We start from the raw sequence: 20076 nt of genomic DNA on the forward strand, positions 1-20076 counted from the left end.
AACCAAAATTTCCCATGGCCTTTCTTAAGTCTATTTAATCATCTAAGGATAAAGAGAATATTTATTGACTAATTTTGCATCTGAGTCATGGCTACATTTTTAAGACAATTATTAAATTATCCCTCACGCATCTTTTCTTCTGGGTCAATAAATACAGTTCCTTTAACACTCTCCTCAGAGGGCATCTCTTATATCCAGTGATTAGGTAAATGCCATACTTCAGGACTCTGGTAAGATCTGCCTGGATTTGAGTTTCTCTTCAGATTTTTGCACTCTAAACTTGGTGTTTGGAATTTTGATGGGGTCTAGAGAATCTGGTCTTTCTCTAAGATTTTATCTCCCGGAATAATATTAAGCAATACTGCTGAGATTTGCCAAAATATAGCTGTATTAACACAGTGCAAAAAATGCAAGTAAAAAAGTTAAAAAGTCCTGGCTCCAGCTCACAGAAGAAAATAAGGACAATGTGGTTTTAGCTTTGTGATATCCTGTCCAGAGGCCAATGATTCAAGTGGTATTTCTCAGGAAATAAATGTTTAGACTCCTGGGGGGAAGCCAGAAAGCTTTAGTGGTGCTACAGTTCTTGGCTCCTCAATTCTTACGTCACGAGAGAAATATTTTGGCTGAGCACTGGATACTCATCCTCATTTCCAGACCACTTTAGCTTGTAAAGTTATATTCTTTGGATAATTACACAGCACATCTCAAGGTGCCCTTTTATGGTTTAATTGTTATACGTTATATATTTGAAATCTGAACTTTTGGAATTTATGAAGGTATTGCCAATACAAAAGCTGTCTTCTCATATATTACTCAATAACATGAGAACTAATGCCTCTCTAAGGCTTCTGTTGGCAGTTGCTGAATCAGATTCTCAACAAGAGAAGGGAATGTTGCCTTCTGGATTTAATGCTGACATGGGTTACAATTGGGACAAGCTCTAAATATAGGCAGAATAGGTGGACACTTTGTAGTGAGATTTGAGGTGCCCTAAAAGATCATTCGGGTTCAGGACCTGACTTACTCCTTTTGGTTCTCAAATGTCTCATCGATAAAAACCTACATCGTGGCCATCGTATTCAGAATTGCAACATGCACCAACCCCTCCACCTACAACAGCATACCTACTATTTCTTTCTTTTTTGTATTATTTTGTTGTTGCTTGGTTTTTTGAGACAGGATCTTGGTCTGTCACCCATGCTAGAGTGCAGTTGCACAATCATAGCTCACTGCAAACTCAAACTGCTGGGCACAAGTGATTCTCCCACCTCAGCCTCCTGAATACCTGGGAGTAAAAGTGTGTGCCACAACACCAGGCTAATATTTTATTTTCGTGGAGACAGGGTCTCACTATGTTGCACAGGCTTGTCTCAAACTCTTGACTTCAAGTGATCCTCTTGCCTCACCCTCCCAAAATGCTGGGATTACAGGGATGAGCCATCATATCCAGTCTATAATTTAACTCTTTAATTGAAAAATTAAAAAAAAATATATACTTATCATGTACATCATGTTGTTCTGAAATATCTCTACATCGTGGAATGGCTAGATAGACCTAATTAACATATGCATTACCTCCCATACATAGCAATTTTTGTGGTGCGGACACATAAAATATACCCTCCGCAATTTTTAAGAATACAATACAGACATACCTCGTTTTACTGCACTTTCCTTTATTGCACTTCGCGGATATTGCATTTTTTACAAATTAATGGTTTATAGCAACCCTGCATCAAGTAAATCTATTGGCCCCAGTTTTCCAAATGGATGTGCTCACTTCTTGTCTCTGTGTCACACTTTGGTAATTCTTGCCATATTTCAAACTTTTTCATCATTATTGTATCTGTTATGTTAATCTGTGATCATCATTACATTGGAGTGACATGAGCCATAGTCATATAAGATGGCAAACTTCATGGATAAATGTGTGTGCTCTGACTGCTCCATCAACTGACCATTCTCCTGTTTATCTCCCTCACCTTGGGTCTCTTTATTCCCTAAGGCACAGTAATATTGAAATTAGTTATTATTAATAATCCCACAGTGGCCTCTAACTGTTCAAGTGAAAGGAAGTGTTGTATGTCTTTCACTTTAAATCAAAAGCTTAAAATGATTAAGTTCGGTGAGAAAGGCTTGTGGAACATCAAGATAGGGTGAAAGCTAGGCCTCTTGAGACAAACAGCCAGGTTGTGAGTGCCAAAGAAAAGTAATTGAAGGAAATTAAAGTGCTACTTCAGTGAACACAACGTGATAAGAAAGAGAAACAGCCTTATTGCTGATATGAAGAAAGTTTTAGTGGTCTGGGTAGAATAGTAAATCCAGCCACAACATTCTTTTAAGCTAAAGCTTAATGCAGAGCAAGGCTCTTAACTCTCTACAATTCTATAAGGTCTGAGAGGTGAGAAAACTGCAAAGGAAAAGTTGGAAGCTGGCAGAGGTTAGTTCATGAGGTTGGAGGAAAGAAATCATCACTATAACATAAGTCTAAGTTGAAGCACCAAGTGCTCATGAAGCAGCTGCAGCAAGTTACGCAGAAGATCAAGCTAAGTTAATTGATGAAGGTGGATACACTAAACAACAGATTTTATGTAGACAAAACAGCCTTCTATTGGAAGAAAATTACATCTAGGACTCTCACAGATAGAATTCAGTGCCTGGCTTCAAAGCTTCAAAGAACAGGCTGAATCTCTTGTTAGGGATTAATGCAGCTGCTGAATCTAAGTTGAAGCCAATGTTCATGTACCCATGCAGAAAATCCTAGAGCCCTTAAGAATTATGTGAAATCTACTCTTCCTGTGCCCTATAAATGTAACAACAAAGCCTGGATGACAACACATCTGTTTACATCATGATGTACTGAATATTTTAGGTCCACTACTGAGACCTACTGCTCATCAAAAAAAGATTCCTCTCAAAATATTACTGCTCATTTAAAATGTACCCAGTCACCCAAGAGCTGTGTTGGAGCTGTGCAAGATTAATGTTGTTTTCATGCCTAATAACACAACATCCATTCTGCAGTCCACGGATCAAAGAGTAATATTAACTTGCAAGAAATACATTTCCTAAGGCTATAGTTGCCACAGATAGCAATTTCTCTGATGGATCTGGGTAAAGTAAATTGAAAACCTTTAGAAAGAAGTCAGCATTCTAGATGCTGTTAAGAACATTTGCAATTCATGGGAAGAAGTCAAAATATCAACATTAATACAAGTTTGGAAGAAGTTGATTCCAATTGTCATGGATGACTTTGAGGGATTCAAAACATCAGTGGAGGAAGTAACTGTGGATGTGGTGGAAACACCAAGCGAACTAGAATAAGAAGTGGAATCTAAAGACATGACTGCATTGCTGCAATCTCATGATAAAACTTGAACAGATGAGGAGTTGCTTTTTATGAATGAGCAAAGAAAGTGGTTTCTTGAGATGGAATCTACTGCTGGTGAAGATGCTGTGAACATTGTTGAAATGACAACAAACAATTTAAAATATTACATAAATTTATTTGCTAAAGCAGGGATAGGGTTTGAGAAGATTGACTCCAATTTTGAAAACAGTTCTACTGTAGGTAAAATGTTATCAAACAGCATTACATGCTACAGAGAAATGTAGCAAAGGAAGTGCCAATTGACGTGACAAACTTCATTATTGTCTTATTTTAAGAAGTTACCACAGCCACTCCAACCTTCAGTAACCACCACCCTGATGAGTTAAGCAACCATCAACATCTACATAAGGCCATCTGAGAGGTGAAGCCGGCTGGACTTCCTGGGTCTAGTGGGGACTTGGAGAACTTTTCTGTCTAGCTAGAGGATTGTAAATGCACCAATCAGCACTCTGCAAAAATGCACCAATCAATGCTCGTGTCTAGCTAAAGGATTGTAAATGCAACAATCAGCACTCTGTAAAAGCACACCAGTCAGTGTTCTGTGTCCAGCTAAAGGATTGCAAAGGCACCAATCAGCACTCTGTAAAAACACACCAAGCAGTGCTCTGTGTCTAGCTAAAGGATTGTAAATGTGCCAATCAGCACTCTGTGTCTAGCTAAAGTATTTTAAATGGACCAATCAACACTCTGTAAAAATGCACCAATCAGCACTCTGTGTCTAGCTAAAGGATTGTAAATGTACCAATCAGCACTCTGTGTCTAGCTAAAGGATTGTAAATGCACCAATCAGCACTCTGTAAAAACGCACCAATCAGTGCTCTGTGTCTAGCTAAAGGATTGTAAATGCACCAATCAGTGCTCTGTAAAACTGCACGAATCAGTGCTCTGTGTCTAGCTAACGGATTGTAAACACACCAATCAGCGCTCTGTGTCTAGCTAAAGGATTATAAATGCACCAGTCAGCACTCTGTAAAAACGCATCAATCAGTACTCTGTTTCTAGTTAACAGATTGTATACGCACCAATCAGCACTCTGTGTCTAGCTAAAGGATTGTAAATGCACCAATCAGTGCTCTGTAAAAACGCACCAATCAGTGCTCTGTGTCTAGCTAAAGATTGTAAATTCTCCAATCAGCAATCTGTAAAAACGCACCAATCAGTGCTCTGTGTCTAGCTAACCAATCAGCATTCTGTGCCTAGCTAAAGGATTGTAAACACACCAATCAGCACTCTGTAAAAATGCACCAATCAGCGCTCTGTGTCTAGCTAAAGGATTGTAAATGCACCAGTCAGCACTCTGTAAAAACGCATCACTCAGTGCTCTGTGTCTAGCTAATGGATTGTAAACACGCCAATCAGCACTCTGTGTCTAGCTAAAGGATTATAAATGCACGAATCAGCACTCTGTAAAAACGCACCAATCAGCACTCTGTGTCTAGGTAGAGGATTGTAAATGCACCAGTCAGTACTCTGTGTCTAGCTAAAGGATTGTAAATGCACCAATCAGCACTCTGTAAAAATGCACCAATCTGCACTCTGTGTCTAGGTAAAGGATTGTAAACGCACCCATCAGCACTCTGTAAAAACACCTTAATGCTGGCTGTGAACTTGTATTTCCCTTTAGCAGATATTAATTGAGCACCTACCACTGCAAAACCAAGAGCTACATAATTTAGGTACAAACATAAGACACGGTTCCGCTCCCCTCAAGGAAATTAGTATCTAATATAAAAAAGAGACATATAGATATGTATTGCAAATACAATAAAATAAAGGGTTGTATTTAGACAGGTCTCCAGGCCAGACATAGTGCCTCATGACTGTAATCCCACAACTTCGGTAGGTCAAGGTGGGAGGACCAGTTAAGGCCAGGAGTTCAAGACTAGCCTGAGCAACATAACGAGAGCTCATCTCCACAAAAAGAAAAAAAATTTAGCCAGACGAGGTGGCTTACCCCTGTAGTCCTACCTACTCTAAAAGCTGAGGTGAAAGGATCTCTTGAGCCCAGGAAATCAAAGCTGCAGTGAGCTTAGTTCATGTCACTGTACTCCAGCCTGGGTGACAGAGCAAGATCCTGTCGCAAGAAAAAAGAAAGAAAAGAAAAAGAAAAGAAAAAAGAAAAGATAGGTCTCCAAACTTTGTAGATAATATACCCCACTGTGCTTACTTATTTTGAACACATCCCCTCAGTAGAAGTATTTGTATTTTTAAATTATATACATGCAGTGTCATATATGCAGTGTCATAATTAGCTTATATCTTAAGACAAAACATATTTAGGGCAAAGTTTACTGTTACTATACAAATGTAAATTTATATATCAAAGTCTTCTTGCTAATTTCTTTTTAAATTTTACTTTAAGTTCCAGAATACATGTGCAGAAGGTGCAGGTTTATTACATAGGTATACGAGTGCCATGGTGATTTGCTGCACCTATTGACCCATCCTCTAAGTTCCCTCCCCTCACTCCCCACCCCCAAACAGGCCCTGGTGTGTGTCATTCCCCTCACTGTTTCCATGTGTTGTCATTGTTCAACTCTCACTTGTGAGTGAGAATATGCAGTGTTTGATTTTCTGTTCCTGCGTTAGTTTGCTGAAGATGATGGCTTCCAGCTTCATCCATGTCCCTGCAAAGGACATGATCTCATTCCTTTTTATGGCTGCATAGTATTCCATGGTGTATATGTACCACATTTTCTTTATGCAGTCTATCATTGATGGGCATTTGAGTTGGTCTTCTTGCTAATTTTGATTTTTTTTAGGCCAACATTTTAGCAGGTATGACTAAATAAATCATCATGGTTTTCAGATTGTTCTATTTTGTATTTATCCTAATAATGTGGCTGACAAAGAATGCTGTCAATTTGTTGTTCACTTTTGCTTTTGTTATCAGTAATACCTTCAATATTTTTTGCAGTAACCTTTTACATTCATTTTGTGAGGGTTAGTTTATTTCAAACTAGATAATGTGATTGGGAAATCTAACTGGGAACTGTAAACTGCAATATCTTGCAATATGGTGAACAAAAACTAGTAAATGAATGTGTCTTTGTTCACTACTCCACTCCCAGAGCTTTGGGAGGTAAAGGTGGGAGAATCCCTTGAGCCCAGGAGTTTGAGGCTGCAGTGAGCCATTATCATGTCACTGCACTCCAGCCTTGGGTGACAGGGTGTGATCCCATCTTTATTTTAAAAAAAGAATGAGCTACAGATAAATATATTTATAACTTGTATAACATTTCATTTATGTGCATTTTTTCCAAGCATCAGGCATTCCAAATTACTTAGATTCATAGGAGTAGTTTCCACTGGGAATTTTCACATGACTTTTGAAGTAATTATTAAAATAGAAGACTTTCCTATATTTTACAGACTACTAGGGTTTTAATCCAATGCGCCTTCTTATTTATAAGAGCCCTCTCCAGTGTGCATTATCATGTGTCTTTCAATGGATATGAGAGAAATGAAGGCCTTCCAATGATGATTTACATTCATAAAGTTTTTCTAAGGAACGAGTTTTTTCATATCTGCCAATGGAACTGGAACTGAAGGCCTAACCATGTTTACATTCATAAGGGTTTTCTTCCCTGTGAGTCTTTCTATGTTTTCAAAAAGAACTGGAAAAACCGAAGGCTTTATCACATTTCTTACAGTCATAAGGGTTTTCTTCAGTGTGAACCCTCTCATGTTTTTGAAAGCAGTTGGGAAATTTGAATCTTTTACCACATTTTTTTACATTAGAAGAGCTTCTCTCCAGTATGAGTCCTTTCATGTTTCTGAACATTACTGGAAAAACGGAAGACTTTACCACATTTCTTACATTGATAGGGATTTTCTCCAGTACGAGTTCTTCCACGTTTTTAAAGAGAACTGGGAAAATTGCATGCTTTCCCATGTTTCTTGCATTCACAGAGTTTCTCTCCAGTGTGAGTTCTTTCATATGATCGAAGGGAACCAGAGCATCTGAAGACTTTACCATATTTCTAACATTCATAGAGTTTTTCTCCACTGGGAGTCCTTTCATGTATTCTAAGGAAACTGGAACATCTGAAAGGTTTACCACATTTTGTATATTCATAAGGTTTTCCTTCAGAATAATATTTTTCATGTCTTTGCATGGAACTGGAACAACTGAAGCCTTTACCACATTTCTTACATTCATGGAGTTTCTCTCCGATATGAGTTCTTTTATGTTTTTGAAGGGAACTGGAAAGACTGAATGCTTTGCCACATTTCTTATGTGCATAGGGGTTTTTAAACCACTGTGAACCCTTTTATATCATTAAATGAAACTGGGACAATGGGATGCTTTCCTACATTGCTTACATTCATAGGGTTTTTCTCTAGTGTGAATTCTTTCATGTATTCTACGAGTACTGAAGAAACTGAAGGCTTTACTACATTGTGTACATTTATAAGCTTTCTCTCCTGTGTGCGTTCTCTGATGTTTTACAAAATGAACTGAGAAAATCAAAGTGTGTGTTACTCTATTTCTTTGAACAGTCTTGAGAGAAATTAAGGCTTTCCCACATTGTTTACATTTATGTGACTTATCTCCACATTTCCCACACTCATGGTTTGTGTCCAGTATGACATATGATGTGCCTGTCAGGGGATGAATGACATGAAAATTTTTCCACACATACTACCTTCACACGGTTTTACTCCGGGAGGACTTTTCTTGTTCATATTAAGATTTGGAATCTGGCTGAAGGTTTCCCCATGATCACTACCTTCTTTACTTTCACACAGTCTCTCCATGATATAACTTCTTAGATTTCTCCCAGGATTTTTGAACTGATCTCCAATGTTCTGATCTTCCTACTTGTTTCCTACAGAAGCCAAGTTCCTGGAGGTTTTCTCCATCACATCTCTGTAGAGATTCTTCTGAGAAGGATCCAGCAAAGCCCACTTCTCCTGAGTGAGTTTCCTGCCACATCTTCAAAAGGCCACTGAGTCCATTTCCCAGCTTCTGGTATCTCTCAATGTCCTATCTATGGATCTCTCAGTACCTTCAGTTCACAGGGCAACAGAGGCTATGACAGAGCCACTTGGGACCTCTGGCAGCAGGGAAGATAAAGCAGTGGAGATGAAATCCCCAGACACCCTTATATTTCTATTTGCAACTCCAATGTCTAATTAAAAAAACCCAGAGTATATTTCTCTAGTTTTGGACACCATTGCATCGGTTTGTTCTATGATCAGAAAACGAATTCCTGAATTTTGAAAGATATAACAAAAAAATGAGGACTAAAATACAAATCATTTTCCATTGCTTTCTGATCCTTCAGCAGGAAATCATCTCACCATGCTGTCTCAAATTCAATCAGCAAGCCTTCTAGCTGAGCTTTTACTATATTTACTCTCTCTATATATCTATACCTATATCTATCTATATTTGTATCTATCTATCTATCTATCTATCTATCTATCTATCTATCTATCATCTATCATCTATCTATTCTGAGACAGAGTCTCACTCTGTCACTCAAGCTGGAATGTAGTGGCACAATCATGGCTCACTGCAGCCTTGACTTCCCAGGCTCAAGCAATCCTCCCACCTCAGCCTCCCAAGTAGCTGAGACTACAAGCATGTGCCACTACACCTGGCTAGGTTTTTTCTATTTTTATAGAGATGGAGCCTTATTATGTTGCCCAGACTGGTTTTGAACTCCTGGGCTCAAGTGATCCTCCCACCTCAGCTTCCCAAAGCACTGGGATTACAGGCATGAGCCACCATATCCAGCCTATATTTACTCTATATTTAAATATCACTTAGAAAGAGTATAAGAGGTCATAAGTTGATTACCAGATTAATAAAATAGTTCTATTAATTGAGTAAGATTGCATAGCTCAAGTTTGACAACCTTGTTGAGGGACTTACTGGGTTTCAGGTGATTACACTTTGCTCTGAATCATATCCTCAAGATTACAGATCCAAACAAAAAATGTAATGCATTAAACCAAACATATCTTTAAGGAAGCATGATGTATTGGAAAGAGTTTCGTAGTCAGACAGGTTTGAATTTGAATCCTGGCTTACCTATGTAGGAGCTGTGTGGCCTTGGAAAAGTGCCTTAACTCTCTGAGTTTCAGTTTCCTCATGTGTTAAATGGAGATAATATCGTCTACCTTATCAGGATTTCTTGTAAAAGATTGTAATAAACAAGTGTTCAATACTTAAATATCAATTACCATTTAAAATGAATAAAATTATGTGTGAATGAAGGAATTTTGCAGCTTAGCATTCTATAGTAATTACACATTTTAGGAGATCTTTCATGAAGGGGCTAGTGTAGTAGCTCATTAATTCAACAATTATTTATTGAGCACCCATTCTATGCTGAGCATTGTGCTGCATGTGGTAGTGGATATCATGCTCTCAAGGAACACAGTAGGGTAGGCTAAACTGCTATAATAAATTAACCCAAATATGTAATGGTTCAAATGCAACAGAGGGTCAATTCTTGTTTGTACAGCAACCAGGCTGAATATGGAGGTCACTAGGTGGCCTTTCTACTTTCAACATGTGGTTTCCAATGTTGGTTTGGTTTTCACCATTCCTTTCTGTGGAGAGTCAAATAAAGTTCTGAAGTGCATCTGTGGAGGTTCTATGGGCAAGTCTTGGAATTAACACATGTAACTTCTGCTCCCATTTGACTGGAGCGAATTTAGTCAGATGGTCTAACCTAACTGCAAGACAGGCTGGGAAATGTAGTCTAAGCTGTGTGCCCAGGACAAACGGGAGAATAGATATTGGTAGACAATAATAACAAATCCAATTTATTATACCTCTATCTGTGTTTCATTTATTCAAACTGTTCTTTTTCAAATGGATCATAGAAGAACTTCATACTAAAGCACATGATTTCCTTATGGCCTGGCAAGGTTAGTATTTTCTCTCCCTCTTTCTCCTTCTCTTTCCCCAGTCCATCTTTAAGACCGAGGTGGCCTTAAATAGAGTTAAGCCTCTATGTAGTCCTTCTCTCCTCTCATATTTCTGAAGGCCATCTTGACTGTCTCCTAGAGTTCCCTAGAGCAACAAGGCAGAAGTATCTGCCCCTATAGTACATACTGCTCCCCTGCAAAAATGGAGAAAAACCAATCAAATAGAATACACACACGCGCGCGCACGCGCATGCACATGAGAGAGAGAGAGACTTGCCAAACAGATTCTGTATAACTTTTTAAAAGCTTGTTTTTAAGCCTGCATCACAGATATGATAATCATATTTCACTGTAAAAGAATTCAAGAATAAGCTAGCAATCAGGTGATTATACATACAAGATGAGTTTCCTAAAATAGATAAAAATTCTCTTTCCCTGAATGCAATGGTCGAGCAAATGTCTCTTGTGGGAGAGGTTCTTATGTTATTGTTTGTTGTTTGGATGGATTGGAAGAGTCTTTATCACTCTGAGAATGGAATTATAGCTCTCAGTAAAGTTTGCAAATCTGTCCCTTCTTGAGTGTGTGTGTGTGTGTGTGTACATTTAGGTATTGTCCTCCCTCCCGCAACCCCCCACACACTTATCCACCACATACTTTCCTGGTGAGAGTACTAACATCTTCTGGGAATTGACCAAGTACAAAACCTGGTCATACTGAGATAGCTAGCAGAATGAGTTTTTTGGGGGGAAGAAGATATGAAAGTGAGAGGTATGGAAGTAGGGACACAAAGAACACCGTTATAGAAATGGTGAATCAAATTCCATTAAATCATCAGTAATTCATTCTTTGGGCCTCAAAAGCATTCTAGTCTGCAATAGACATTTAGTAAAATGCAAAAGCCTGGGGGAGGGATAATACTTTTAGATGTGCCCACTAATATGTCTACTAGAGGAAACAGCTGATGAGACAGCAAATGGCAAGGCCCTATAAGAAGGAAATCAGGCTAGGCATGAACAGGGGGAAAGTGAAAATGTAGGAGGGTGGGGATGGGAAAGGAGGCTGAATAGGAATAGAAGGCACCAAGATAAGAGTTTATCTGCTTCATAAATTCGATTGGGTCCATGTTCAGATCTTCTGGTTCCCTCTTTTTCTTTTTCTGCAGTTTCCTCATGCTATTTTATATTTCTTTTCCAAATCTCTATTTTTTTAACTACTAAATCAGATCCAGGGTTGATCTAGAAGATTGAAAGATGTGGAATCAGTGTGAAGTTTCTGGGCACAAATAGAGGAAGAATGCAACAGTAGAAAGCCAAGTTATAAGTCGAGCAAATGTCTCTTGAGAAAGAGAAATATGAAGTACAGGCAAATAGGTATTATGGCATTTTCTCTTTTTCCCATCAGAGTTTCAATCTCAGTTTGTTTTCTCACCCCAAATGACATTCAGCATCAAAATTACATTACGCCAGTTTTAGAACAGAGGAAACTGGGAGATAGTCCAAGGAGAGAACATAAAAAAAAAAAAAAAAAGATCCGGGAAGATTGAGTTACAAGCTTTGCTCATTCCACAAAATAAAGTAAATTAAACAAAGAGGAAATTGGTGGTGGAGTTGCCAAAAGAAAGAACTTGCTTTGGGTTAGTGGAAACAAAAACAGAAACACCTATACCTTGAAACTTTTGAGTATGCTAGAATTCTTGAGGTTTCATTTAAAGTTTCATAAGTCTATCATTTATATTAAAATATTTTCAAAATGATAAACACTTTGTAGCTGAAAGGTTTCACTTTCCTAGGAATATATGACAGACATCTTTGTTTACATGCCATGACTTGAAAAACTCTAATAAAATAGAGATCTTACTACCAATGTTAAAATACTGCACATACTGTTATTCTTGGAAGGCACATATCATGACCGTAATTAAGGAAATGTTCTTAAGAACCCAGTGTCTTCTTGGATGTTGTTTATTAGTGCATAGCCAGTTGTGCATGCTCCTCCATGTCATGGTGTTGGCTTATTTTCTCTCTTTGTTCATTATTTTTTCTCCTCTAGGGGATTTATTTTTAGAATCTATTGAAATTAAAGAGTTCAGTGGAATTGGACATAATAAATAAAAATGGCTTGACAGAAAAACAAAGAAATTCAAGAAAAAAAATACTTGATTTATCTTTGTGGGACAAACCCTTGGCTTCTAAGGAAAAAGAACCGTTTTATCTAATTAACTTTTGCAATTCCTTAAGAGTTAACCTCTGGGGTGATTATTCTTGTTTGAGAAATTAAATGGCTCCAGTGACTTCATAAAGCTTATCAGAAGTAGGTACACAGACCAGTAGAGCCAGGGACCAGCGTGGGGCGGAGGCGCAGGATGGGGGATGAGGGGCCATGGCGCACCCCCCTACCCACCCAGCGGCCCTGAAAGAGAGAAGAGGGCCACTCCAGCCACCCAGCGCCACCTGGCCCGAAGCCCTTGCCGCCTTTGTCATCTCGGCCCGTCGAGCTGGGGCGTCCTGGCGGAGCCCTCGCTCGCCTGGTCAGGGTTCCACGTCGGGGAAGGCAGAAGCTATGGATCCTGGGCAGCAGCCACCATCTCAACCGTCCCTCAAGGGCCAAGGGCAGCTGCCTGCGCAACCCTCCCAGGGGCAGGGTCTGCCGTCCAGGCCCAGGCAACCAGCACCCCAACCTCCCTGGCGACCCAGGTGGCGCCATAGGCATTCTTCACCAGGCACCAGATCGTGCACGTCCAGGAGGACTTGGAGACCGACTCGGAGGCGCTCTTGAGCGCCGTCATGAACCCTAAGATGACCAACATACCCCAGACCATGCCCATGAGGCTCTGGAAGCTGCCTGACTCCTTCAAGCCACAGGAGCCCAATTCCCACTCCGGACAGGCCAGTACTGACAAAGGCACTGCAGGAGCCCTGACTTCACAGCATGTTCCAGCTCTCTGTAGCTTCTCTGCAGTTAGGAGCTGTTTCTCCTGGGACTGCCACTAGAGTAGTCTGGCCCAGCTGCTACACCCACAGCTCAACATCTTCAACAGTCCTCTTTGGAGATACCTGATGATGTACCTCTGCCAGCAAGCTGGGAGATGGGGAAGACATCTTCTGGCAAGCGAAACTTCTTAAATCACATCAATCAGACAACATGGCAGGACCCCAGGAAGGCCATGCCCTCTCAGATGAACATTACAGCCCCCACCAGTCCACCAGTGCAGCAGAGTATGAACTTGGCCTCAGGTCCTCTTCTTGCTGTAGGGGAACAAGCCATGACTCAAGATGAAGAATTTACTATCTAAACCATGAAAACAAGACCATCTCTTGGCAAGACCCAAGGCTTGACCCTTGTTTTGGTAAAGGGTCATCTCCAAACCTTTTTAGATGTTTTTGATTACCATCTTTTGTATATGAATTTGGGAAAGCACATTTAAATAAAATTACATTGCTTTATAGTATTTTTTAAAAGTAGGTACAGAAATCCTTTGAGAACAGATCTTCCCTAGAGTTTTAATCCAAGTTTGCTCAAATATTCCAAAGTAAGACTGCCAATGTGCAGCCCAAGGAATAATTGATTGATTCCTGGTTATCTCTAGGTTAAACTATTTTGCTCTCTGTCATGTCCACCAGAAACGTGAGTGTTGTTCATATTACTCCAATTTCCTCTCTGTGATCCAAGTAGAAATATAAAAGAAAATGAGAGGGAGGAGCTTCATTTAAAAAATCAAATGGAACAACAGTAGGAAATGATACCCTTTAGGCAACTCAAATTCAATATATGTAGAACTTATCTTCTCTACTCCAAATCTGCTTCTCCTACTAACTTACATTGCTAATGGCATCACCACCAATATGGTTCAAGTCCTAAAGCCTAGAATAGTCTTGACATCTCCAATGCCCACATGTAGCCACTTATCAAGTTTTCTTTATTTCACCTCAAAAAAAATCTCTCATATCAGTCCCTTCCTCTCTTACCCCACTGCCACTGACCTAGACTTTGCTCTCATCATTTCTCACAAAAACCTCTTAGTCCCTCAGATTTCCTCTTTGCCAATATTCCCCCCTTAATCTGTCTGCCACACTGCCATCCACACATCTCTCTAAAAGTCCAATCTGAGTATTCCTTTGCTTACAGTCCCTCATTCACGTCCACTACTTATAGAATTATAGCTAAATTCCTTAGCATGGAGTTCAAGGTTTTTCACAGCCTAACCTAGTCTACCTTTCCAATCTCATCTGCAGTCATTCATTTCCATGCATCTTATACACTAGTACCCACTAGTACCCAGGATTTATTTCTCCTAGCTGAACTATGTAGTTTCAGACCTGTTTTTTTTCCTAATGCTTTTTCTGTCTATCTGGGTGCCCTCATCACCTTCAGCCACTATTAACTCATGCTTAAAGATCCAACTCTCAAATATCACCTTTGTTCTTCAGCTTTCCCTTCATTTCCACAACCCCCCCCCCCCGCCAACACACACACCCTAGGCACATAGAAATAATTGTTCCCTCATGTATGTTCTTATGAGAACTTTTCTTATCGCTCTTACAAATTTATATCTTATGTGGGTTATATGTATAAACTTGTCTTGCCTTATTGCCTGTTTTCTCGCATTCCTGCCAAGTATGTATCACCATGGTCTATATCAAGTGTCCCTGTTAACCCTCATTCTATAGCTGATTGGTCCAAAGGAGAAACAGTGCTTCACAATGGACAGATCTCGTGGTCATCACATTAAACAAATGGTCAAGGTTGACATCACTAGCAGTGGAACAGCTTAAAATTACATGCCTACTTAAAATTATATGTGATACTTTGGGAAGTATACACACTGCCCTGTGATCTTGCTAGACAAGTCTCACCTGGGGCTAATCACAAGTAAGCATTCAAATAAATCCAGAATGTGAGACATTCTGCAGAATATCTGGCCTGGGCTCTTCAAAAGACTCAATGAAATGAAAATGAGGTGATGGGAACCTCACATCTACTCTAAATCTTTAGCGCTATCAGCCAGAGCCTTTGAATTCAAGCCAGATAATAATCCCTTCCCGTGAATGCAGCATGTCTCAAATCCTCTCAGAAGTGTAACCCACCTACAATTGTTCACTGCCATTCACCAGGGAAAGGCCAGGATTCTCATGTAACTGTCAAGCAGCTAAATACACATATCCTGTTATCCTTGATTACCTTCCAAGATACAAATTCATTCAGCTGCCTATTCTTCCTTTAACTACTATTTCTTTTCCCCTGACTGAATTTACCACTGATGGCTTAATCTCTTAACTCTCCGTCATGCCTTTTAAAACATCCATTACATTTTAACAAAGTGTGCTCCTTCACTGATGGTTAACTTTCTTCTCTGACCTTAATTTAAATAGAGTTATCTCTGGATAACACATCTCTTGCCATACCGTCAAGTGGAGGCTGCTATTTCTTCCACATTCAATTCAGCTCTGGGTCAAGTGATGGGATCAGTATCCTTTTAATTTTACACTACTGCTTCCACAACACACATCTACTTTGTGAAAACCTCAGTTCATGCAATTAGCTCTAACCCCATCTTCTTTGGTTGCAGATTCTACCAATTACTGCTAATGTTCCTCCATTCAATGAAGATTAAATATGTTTCATTTGTTTTCTTTTCCATTCCCAGTGCCGAAGTCCTAGGGTATTTCAAATCTAAGTTAATGAATCACTCAGCATTCTGAACTTTCAGTACCTTAATCTCTTTATCTTCTGTGACTTCTACCCCGTTTCAGCAATCCACTTCCATGGTGACACTCTGGACCTTGTAATCACTCATGACTAATTATCTCTGAAATAAATTTGGCCACTATACAATTTGACAACATTTTTAGGAATCTCACTCTATCAATCTCAAGATGTCAGTTCTTCAACCATAGCTCACAGACCCATTTACTTCATCCATATGAACCATCCTTTGTCTTTGCTTTACCTCCCTATCAAACTTAGGTTGCATGGTCTATCACTTCAACCCTCTCTTGGCAGTATCCTTAACTCCCATGGTATGTGGCCTACCACTTGCTTGATAAAGTGTTCTATCTAAAAGTATATTTAAATATATGTTAATTGTGCTATTAAAATCTTCTTTATCCTTACTGATTTTTTGGTCTGCTTGATGACTCGAACACTGAGAAAGGTATGCTAAAATATTTGTGATAGATTTGTTAATTTTTCCTTTTGTTTCTATAAATTTTGCTTTATTTATTTTAAGGCAAAGATATTAGATGCATACAAATTTGGCCTTTTTAATAACTATGTGATGAGTTGAAATTTTTATTATATGGTAACTTTTTCTAGGAATGTGTCATATTTATTGCCTATTTTGTCCCATAATAGTATAATACATAAGTTCTCTACTGTTGAACTATATCTGCTAACTTTACTGGGATTTTACATTCAACCCTTCAGTGTATCTTTTAAATAGCATATACTTGGATGTTTTAATCTCTTATATTTTTAAATTCAGTCTGTCAATCTTTGTCTTCAACTGGAAATTTAGCTCCATTTACACTTATTGCCTAAAATTTTCATAGTTCTTTTGTCTTGCTTTTCTCCATATTTTGTAATCTTTTAAAAAGTTTTATTGAGATATAAGTCACATATCATAGAATTTACTCTTTTAAAGTATAAAACTCAATGGTTTTTAGTATACAGAGTTGTGTAACCTTCAACACTCTCAATTTTAGAATGTTTTTATCATCACAAAAAGAAACCCCATATGCAATCGCAGGCACAGCCCATGCCCTGCCCCAACCCTGTCAGCCCTAAGCAACCATCAATCTATGTTCTGTCTCTATAGATTTACCTATTCTGGACATTTCATATAAATGAAATCATATAATGTTGGTCTTTTGTGACTAGCTTCTTAGCATGTTTTCAAGGTTGACCCATGATATAGCATGTGTCAATTCATCATTCCTTTTCATTGCCTAATAATATTACATTGTGTGGATATACCATGTTTTGCTTATTTATTCATCAGTTAATGGACATCTAGGTTGTTTCCACTTTGGGCTATTATAAATAATGCTGGTATAAACATCCATGAACAAAATTGTGTGGACATATATTTTTATTTCTCTTGGGTGACACCTAAAAGTAAAATTCCTGGATCAGAAGTCCTAGTCTATTCATGTCATTTGCCCACTGTCTTCTGGTCACTTCTCACAATGTCCCTTCAGCTCCTGAGTCCGTATGGCCTGGTTTTTCCTCGGTTATAATAATAAAACAGAGATTATTATAATAGTAAAACAGAGATTGATACTACAGCTAATGATTAATAATATTCATATATGATCATCTCTATATCCTATTTCTATTATAACTTTTCTTATTCTAACTATTTTCTTTATTATATTGGAATGGGTTGTGCCTTCAGTCTCTTGCTTCGGCACCTGGGTTGCTTTCCGCCCACAATACACATTACATCTTTATACATTATAAACCGGTCAACAGTTTTCTCAATATTGCTTTATGCTGATGTCTTTCAAGTCAGATAGGAGAAGAAGAGTTACAAATAAGATGTATTTACATTGAGTATTATATTTACCTATAATGATGTTCTTTATCTCTTCGTGTAGATTCGAGTTACTGCCCATCATTCCTTCATTTCAGATTAAAAGATTGATTACCTGTTAGTGTTTCTTATATGGTGGGTCTGCTAGGATGAATTCTGTCATTTTTTTTCTCCTTCATTTTTTAATAATCTTGTTACAGAATTCTTATTTGAATCTTTTCCTTTCAGCACATTGAATGCCATCCCACTGCCTTATGGCCTCTATTTTTTACTGATGAGAAATTAGTATTTTTATTGAGGATCTCTTGCACCTGATCAGTCATTTTTCTCTTGCATCTTTCAAATTTCTCTTGTCTTTTGATAAGTTTGAATATCATTTATCTTGGTGTAGATGTATTTGAGTTTATTTTACTTCATTTATTGAACTTCTTAGTATGTAGGTTTTCATAAAATTTGGAAAGTTTTCAGCCATTATTTCTTCAAAATGTGCTTACTGGCCTGCTTTTTTTTTTTTCATTGGAAGTCCCATTATGTGTAAGTTGGTACACTTGATGGTGTCCCACAGGTTTCTGCTTTTTCTTCATTTCTTTCTGTTCCTCTGAGTAGATCCTCTCAAGTGTCCTACTTTTAAGATTTCTGATTCTTCTGTGAGCTCAAATCTGCTTTTGAGCTCTACCCTCTGCTATGCCCCTGCACCCTAATGAACTACATTTCGAATGCAAAATTTTTATTTGATTCTGTCATATAGATTTTGTCTCTTTATTGATCTTCTCTATTTTGTAAACATCATTTTCATAATTCCTTTAATTCTTGAAGCATGGTTTCCTTTAGTTTTGTGAACATTTATAATTGTTTATAAATTTTGCATAGTATATCAAACATGTGGGCTTCCTCAGGTCTAATGACTACTTTTCCTGTGTATGCACCATATTTTCCATTTCTTTGTGTGTCTTTAAATTTCTTGTTGAGAATTGGATATGTTATATAATGTGGCAACTCTGGAAATCAGACTCCCCCCACTACCCACCCAGGGTTTGTTGTTATTACTGTTTGCTTAGTATTTCTCTGATCTAATTCTTTAGAGTCTGTATTCTTCATTGTGAGCAGCCACTGATGTCTCTGTTCAGATAGTTTAGTGGTCAGCAAATGATGAAACAGAGATTATCTTAAATACCTTCAATCAAAAAGTCTGCCCTCAGGGCTCTTTTATTTGTTGGAGAATGCCTTCAATGCTCTGACAGTTTGGAACTCCACCTTATGCTTCATCGCTTGCCTATGCAGAGCTACAAAGTTAGCCAGAGGCAAGAAACTAGGGTCTTCTTAGGTCTTTCTTGTGTATGCACCCAGTCTTCCACTTGTGTATGGCCATCTAGATCTCCAGAAATACATCAGAACTTTTCAAAGACACCTTTGGACATCTCATTCTCCAAATTTTTATGTTTTGGGGCCTACTGTTTGTTTAACCCAACTGTTGCTGATGCCTCAAGAAACTGTGATGTCAAACAATTGCTTCTAATTTTTTAATGGAAAATATCCTGGAGATAGGCCTTTCTTCACTGAGCAAGTCATGAATCAAACCAAATAAAGACCAGTCCTGATAATAAGACTTTTCCAAGGAACTGCTAGAATGATCAAATAGTGACAATTATTGAGCTAGGACTCTTTTGGGAGCTGCAAGCCCATTCTGCCCCCTTCTGTATTTGCTAGGTTGCAGATATGCACAGATACATATGGTTCTGTGGCTGTTGGTTTTCAAGGTTATCACAGAGTAGGGGAGAGGATGGGAATAGGGCATGCTAACATGTCATAATTCTCAGCATTCTTACTGAATTCAGCCATTTTTATTAAATAAATGTTCCTTGGATTGTTGGAGACCTTTGGTTGATTTCCAGAATCATGAGAAAGTTAATTTTGGCAATTTTTGCAAGTGTTCTTGTTACTGATGGAGGTTCTTGACTACAAGTTGTCCAGATTCTTGGCATGTTGATCAAAGAATTGAACAAAATGCACAAAGCAATGAAAGAATGAAGCAGTGAAAGCACAGGTTTACTGAAGTGAAAGTACACTCCACAGGGTGGGAGCAGGCTCAATCAAGTGGCTCAAGATCCCCAGTTGCAATATTTTCTCGGTTTTAAGTACCCTTTAGAGGTTTCCCATTGGTTACACCATATGTAAATGAAGTTTTGGCCCATAACCCATCGTAGGCTGAAGGTTTGGCCAGTGAACAGAGGCTGAAGTGAAGGTTTGGCTTGTGACCAATCAGAG

General features: G+C 38.6%; 1 pseudogene; it reads left to right on the forward strand.

Moving 5' to 3' along the window:
- The first annotated feature begins 12839 nt into the window (after window positions 1–12839).
- LOC100988374 (transcriptional coactivator YAP1-like) lies at window positions 12840–13664 on the forward strand (annotated as a pseudogene).
- The last annotated feature ends 6412 nt before the right edge of the window (window positions 13665–20076 follow it).

Source organism: Pan paniscus, chromosome X (genome assembly GCF_029289425.2).
Source record: "Pan paniscus chromosome X, NHGRI_mPanPan1-v2.0_pri, whole genome shotgun sequence".
Taxonomy (NCBI): Eukaryota; Metazoa; Chordata; class Mammalia; order Primates; family Hominidae; genus Pan; species Pan paniscus.